Here is a 6,444-nt window from a genome sequence, read left to right on the forward strand (position 1 = left end):
TACCTTCACTATCCAGAACTGTCAGATGCATTTTTCTTGGGGGTATTCAATGCGAACCGTTGGATTGGAAAGGTGCGGATGGAAGATTTCTCTCCTATAAATATGTCAGTGGGCTCCCTTCCTCATTTTTACTGATCTTGAATTTTCGAACTAGAGAGCAGAGAGTAAAAACCTCGAATTTTCGAAATCGCAGACAAAATTTTCCAACGCTTACTACATTTTCAAGCCCAATTATTTCCATTGAATCCACCCTTCGTTCATCAAGAGGACAACTTCACCCCGGAAGATCCTTCTGAGAACATTGACGAGCTATTCTACCGTCTTCTCAAGTTCAAGGCTGAGTTTCTACAGACGTTCCCGCCTTTTCACCAACAAACCCCAAGTTCAAATTTCTCCAGTAAGTTTTTTTAGCCACTTCTTTATTTTCCCTTATTATTTTCTACTATCATATTGCCTCTGTGATCATGTTGAATGTTAGGGTCGTGACCACTGTGTAGGGTGGTTCTAGGAAGTGTGATGAATAATAGAGAACTTTTTAGGGTAAATTTCCTTCAGAAAATATACTGTGACTAATGAAGCGGGTTGGACTGCTTTGAATCGACGAACCTAGATGCCTTAAAATCGTCACGGTGAATTATTTCCCTCTGCAAAGTTGTTTTGCTTTTAGTTAAAGACTTATGCTCCTGGGATCTTAGTTGTTCCCGGAGCACTGTCCAGAGGGGACCTCTCCAAGTAGTTTAGGAGAATCCCGTGCCTTAACCATTTTTCTTCGGTTTTGGAGCTAACTGCCTTGTTCTTAATTTTCCTGTCGCTTCCAGGTCCCTGATCATGACTCATGGTGTCACACTTTATCTGGAGGATGAGGAAAATGCGACCTCAGTCATTCTGGAGGGGAATAAGCTTCCTACTGGCAATGCGTGGGAAATGGACAAGGAGACGAACGAGTTCCGGAATTATCGGATGCTAAACAAGTTGGAGAAATCCTTCGGGGTAGAGTCGACTCTGGGACTCTTCTTCAACAGGCTGGCCCAGACGGAAGAAAAGGCCCACACTAGAGTGGGTGCATTTGGAGCCTGGAGCATGGATCACATTAGTGCGGGAGCTAGTCTCCCGCTTCATGATCGGTAAAATATGATGTGCAAGTATACACAATCGATTCAAGTAATAAAATAGTAAGTACAATATCATTTCCACAAGGACTATCAACCAATTACCAATAATCGCTTTTAAATTTCTATTTGGCTGTCGAAAATAGAGTGATTTTTAAACTAAGACTTAAAATTGAAATAAACTTTGCAATAATAAATATTGATTCAATAATAAAAAACCTAGGGTATTAACTTCATCAACTTTTCATTCTATTAATTTTACTACTCAATTCTAAATCTCTTCTTCCTATTCTAATAGCAGGTTAACAAAAATTGTTTCCTATTCTTTTTCAAGATATAAGATCTTAACCTATATGCAGGTTTTCTACATCTCTTTGATAAACTTAAACACATAGCAAGCATTAAGAATGGTAACCTAATTGCTACACAAGTCATACAGGTACTCTCGTCCAATATGTAACTGATTAGTACTTAAAAATGACATTTTACTAAGCTTAAAGCATAAATTAAATTAAGTTTTAATTAATATTTCCTTAAAATTATTTTGATATATTTCTTTAATGGAAAATATTAATTTTAATTTAATTTGTATAAAGTATGGTGCATTGTGACATTAATAAAAGCAAAAGAAAAGAAAAAGGAAAAGAGAAAAGAATTAAGTTAAAAATGGCATTTTTAAGGAGTATTTAGTTGTTTTGCAGCTGGCCCAATTGAAGAAGAGGCCCAGCCGTTGGAGTCCACCACATGTCTGGCCCAGCCCCCAGCGCCAGGTGTCTGCGCCCCAGTGTGCCACACGTCCCAGCCGAGCTCCCCTCAGCCACTCACCTCGCGCCACGCGTCCGTAACTGTCCTCCAAGTCCTTCAGTAGCAGCTTCACTCCAAAGCCTAACGTGACTAGCCTTCCCTTCAGCCTTCAGCGCCAACGTGACCACCATCCCAACAAAGGCCCAGCAGGCCCAACGCAAACAACCTCAGCTGCCATTCAACACAACTTTCTTCAGCTCACCAGCCTTTCCCAGCAGGCCCAATGTCATCAACCCCAAGCCCAATCCGAAGCACCAACGCAGACCCCTTTTCCTATCCCAGCCAGCACCACGTGGCACCTCCCCATTGGTTGGGAATGGGTCAAAACCCACTTCTGCCACCAACCACCTTCAACCCATATTTTGTGGGTATTGGGCTTTGCAAAACTGCTATTTTGAGATTCAAAGCTCATGTTTTTTTGGTATTTTAAAAAATGGCATTTTGACCATACACCAAAATAGCTAGGGTAATATTAATAATAAGATTTGATTTTTCAAAATCATATTTTATTATTAATATTTCAGATTTATTTTGTAAACCCCATTTTGTTGTTTAATTTCTTTTTAGTCATTTTCTCCTTCTATAAATAGGGACTCTTTCTTCACAATATGTATGTAATTTTGAGAGTAAAAGAAACTATAGCAAAATTTATAGTCACTTTATTATCATATTTTCTTCTTAGAATTTTGTGAGAATCATGAGCATAATGGCCTAATCTTCCTAGGAAGGTTAGGGATGATTCCATATGCTAGTGATGTTATTTTGCTACTTTGATTTACTATGTTCTTAATGTAAAAATATTTGAGTTATTTATGTTCTTTCATCTCCATCTCTATTTTCTTATCTTTATTTGCTTATGCTAATAGTATATAGGATTAGTCTTGCTCTTTCTATGTGCTTCTAATTAGTAAAAGTAAAATTGATACATAATTTTATGTCTAATCTTTTATTGCATTATTACCCTTGGGTATTTTATCATTTTTAGATTTTTCATAAGATTAACATTGTGATTTTAAAGTAAAGAATTTTATAACTCAAATGAACTTTTGTTAGAAAAGAAGATGGACTTTAATGTTAGATTTTACAAGTAAATGTTGGGATGTGAACTATTTACTTGTGTATTTTTGTAAATCAAGTAACCAAGTAACTAAACAAGCATATGGATGATTCTTGAAACCTTTCATTTTCTCAAACTCTTGATTACATCTTACATTTATTTCACTTATCTCATTTTATCACTTTATCAAAAAGACAATACCGAAATCTCAAACCTCTTTTCATTTTCCATTTTATTTATTTCTTGTTACTAACTTTTTGTGTTATTTTCTACTAATCTTTTGATTTTAGGTTACCTCCTTGTGGATCGACCGCCCGATCTTACTACAACTACCGCTTAGTGGTAGTCATATTTTGGGCGTTAAACAAATTTTGGCGCCGTTGCCGGGGAGATAGTTTTCAAATGTTTAGTGAAATTTTTACAAAAATATTAGTAGCTTTAATTGTGTTTTTGTTGGAATAAATATTGTGTTGGTATAGTTTTTTTATTTACTAATTTTTAGTTAATTAGATTATTATTATAACAAAATAAAAAGAAAAAAAACTAAAAAAAATCATAAACAAAACAAAAAAAATTATTTATTTATATATATATTTTCTTTTCTTTTTTATTCTTTTTCTTTCGATAACAAAATATATATATATATATATTAATATTCATATATATACACATATCTATAAAATAAAAGTAAACAAAAAAAAAACCCAAAAAAAAATATATATATATTTATTCATATTTCTATCTTTATTTATTTTTTTCCATTTTCCTCTCTTTTGGTTTAAAAAAAAACCATATATATTTATATAATTTTTTTTCTTTTTAGCTAATTCTTACTCCATTTTTCTTTCTTAATTTCTATTCTATTTTTTTAGTTTAATACATATTTGAAAAAAAAGGATTAAGCTTGCTATTCTATCTTCACTTTAATTTTCTTTTCTTGATTTTATCTTGTGTTGTTTATTTTGTTGCTTAGTTTAGGATTTTTTTTTCTTTGCCTTAGTTTTCCTTAGAATTTAGGTTTTTTAAAAAAAAAAAAAAAAAAAACATAAAATTGTGCATAAAATTTCAATCATAAAACGCTTAGTATTGGGAACAATTGTGTAATATTACAAATGGTAGAAACCAATATTGTTCTGTCTAGAAAGATTGGTTGTTAAATAAGATTTGTGATAACGTTACCCTCCACACTTACTTGGGAACCTCGGGAAGTTCTATCTAGGAAAGTGTGGGTCTAAAGCGGTACATTGGCAACCTTCCCAATCAGCCTGGGAACATTTCGAGCATCTACCTTTGCACTATTACATTGTTGAGCTTATTACTATAAGAAAACCAAGCTTGTTCTGTCAAAATAAGCAATTTCACTCTGCTTAAAGGTTGTTTGGTCGAAAAGGTTTAACTTGTGATCCACCATACTTACTTAGTAACCTCGAGGAGTTCTATTAAGGCGCTGGAGATCACTTGAAAACCTCCAAATCTACCTGGGAGCAAGTTTAACAAAAAATCAAAAAATAAAAATAAAGACATAAAATAAATCTAATTCTGATTTTTGAGAGTGGATGAATTATCACGAAACTTCTAGTGACACTTCTTCCAATTCATTCACCACTCCTTCTGGAACTCCTTCCACCAATCCTACTTCTCCACAAAATTTCGTTGATAATAATCCATTCGCAATGGCTCGCAATGATGAAATCCAACCAAGAACTCTCAATGACTACCTCCACCCTACTCGCACTTCCATGCCTTCATGCATTATCTTCCCTCCTAATATGCTCGCACTAGACTTTAAACCTGGCATGATTCAACTCTTGCCCACATTTCATGGAATGGAAAATGAAAGCCCATACGTGCATATCAGAGAATTCGAGGAGGTAGTAGCCACGTTCTATAACCGAGCTGAAAATGTCGATGCTGTGCGACTGAAGTTCTTCCCTTTCTCCTTGATGGACAAAGCCAAAAGCTGGTTATACTCTTTAAGACCTAGGTCTATTGGAACATGGGAGGAGATGACCAAATCCTTCTTTCTGAAACACTTCCCTAGCCATAAGACCAACAATCTCAAACGACAGATTTCCACATTCTCCCAAAAGGACAATGAAACGTTCTATCAAGTCTGAAAATGATTCAAAGATCTATTAAATCAGTGTCCGCACCATGGATATGAGAACTGGCGTTTGGTCAGTTACTTCTATGAAGGCCTCACGAGTCGTGAGCGCCAGTTTGTAGAAATGCTATGCAATGGTGAATTCCTCGAAAAAGAGCCAGACGATGCTCTTAAATATCTCGAAGAAACCGCGAAAAGTCTCACACCTGGACTGGTCCAAGTGCTACTGATAGCACCAACCGACACAAACCATCTGAGATCTATCAACTTCAAGAAGAGGATAGTGTTAAGGCCCAACTCGAAGCTTTGAAAAAGCAGTTTGAAGTCTTAATGAAGAAAAATGGCCAAAAGTCGCACATGATCGCTCAAGCGGAACCGCAAGAACCTTGCTTTGTTTGTGGAGGGACGGAGCACTTAGCTAAGGACTGCTTAGCTTTGAATGAAATGAGGGGGGTTTATGAGGAGCAATGCAATGCCTTAGGGGCATATAACAAGCCATTCTCCCATACGTACAACCCTGGTTGGTGAAACCACCTAAATTTCAGTTGGAGAGATTCCAACCAAGCTCAATCGTCTGGAGGCCAATGGAGAAATGAACAACAAGTTCAACCATCAAAGGCATATTCTGCACCTCAATACAATGCTCATCCACAACGAAATTCTCTCGAGAATACTCTTCATGCATTCATGGAGGAACAATCCAAACTGAATCGCCAAATGATGGAAGAAATCAAGGAAATGAAATGTCAATTCTCAAAATTGACTAAATCCTTGGCCATTCCGGAAAAAGGCAAACTTCCTTCCCAACCAAAATTCAATGTGCAAGGCCAACACATGGCGCAATCTTCAAATTCTAATGATCAAAATGTCAAGGAAGTGAATGCCATCACGATGAGAAGCGGTAAAACTCTGCAAGACCCACCCATAAAATCCAACACTCTCAGTACTCCAAAAGTCATTTCCAAAAATCCACCACTCAATGCCACTCCAAAAGTACCATTTTCCCAGGCTTTGAAACTTGTTGGGAAACTTCTTGATAACCGAGCTGAACTCCTTGAGCACTTGACACAAGTGAAGGTTAATCTTCCTTTGCTTTACATCATTAAACAAGTGCTCGCTTATGCCAAAATCATCAAGGATCTTTGCATTGCAAAAAGGAAGCACCATGTCAAGAAGACTGCCTTCTTGACTGAGAAAGTGAGTGCGGTGATTGAACAAAAGGCACCGCCAAAATACAAAGATCCCGGTTGTCCTACCATTTCTTGCCAAATTGGGACCCATGAAGTTAGCCAAGCCTTACTTGATCTTGGCGCGAGTGTCAATGTCATGCCCTACTCTGTATACTCGCAACTCGGTCTTGGAGAAATGAA

The 6,444-nt window shown here is 36.4% G+C and overlaps 1 non-coding gene across 1 annotated transcript; it reads right to left on the reverse strand.

The window, feature by feature from the left end:
- Positions 1 to 5,024: 5,024 nt before the first annotated feature.
- LOC133833576 (small nucleolar RNA R71) lies at positions 5,025 to 5,131 on the reverse strand. Its single transcript, XR_009892949.1, has one exon. It is a non-coding gene; the product is annotated as a small nucleolar RNA R71 (small nucleolar RNA).
- Positions 5,132 to 6,444: the final 1,313 nt, after the last annotated feature.

Source organism: Humulus lupulus, chromosome 4 (assembly GCF_963169125.1).
Source record: "Humulus lupulus chromosome 4, drHumLupu1.1, whole genome shotgun sequence".
Taxonomy (NCBI): Eukaryota; Viridiplantae; Streptophyta; class Magnoliopsida; order Rosales; family Cannabaceae; genus Humulus; species Humulus lupulus.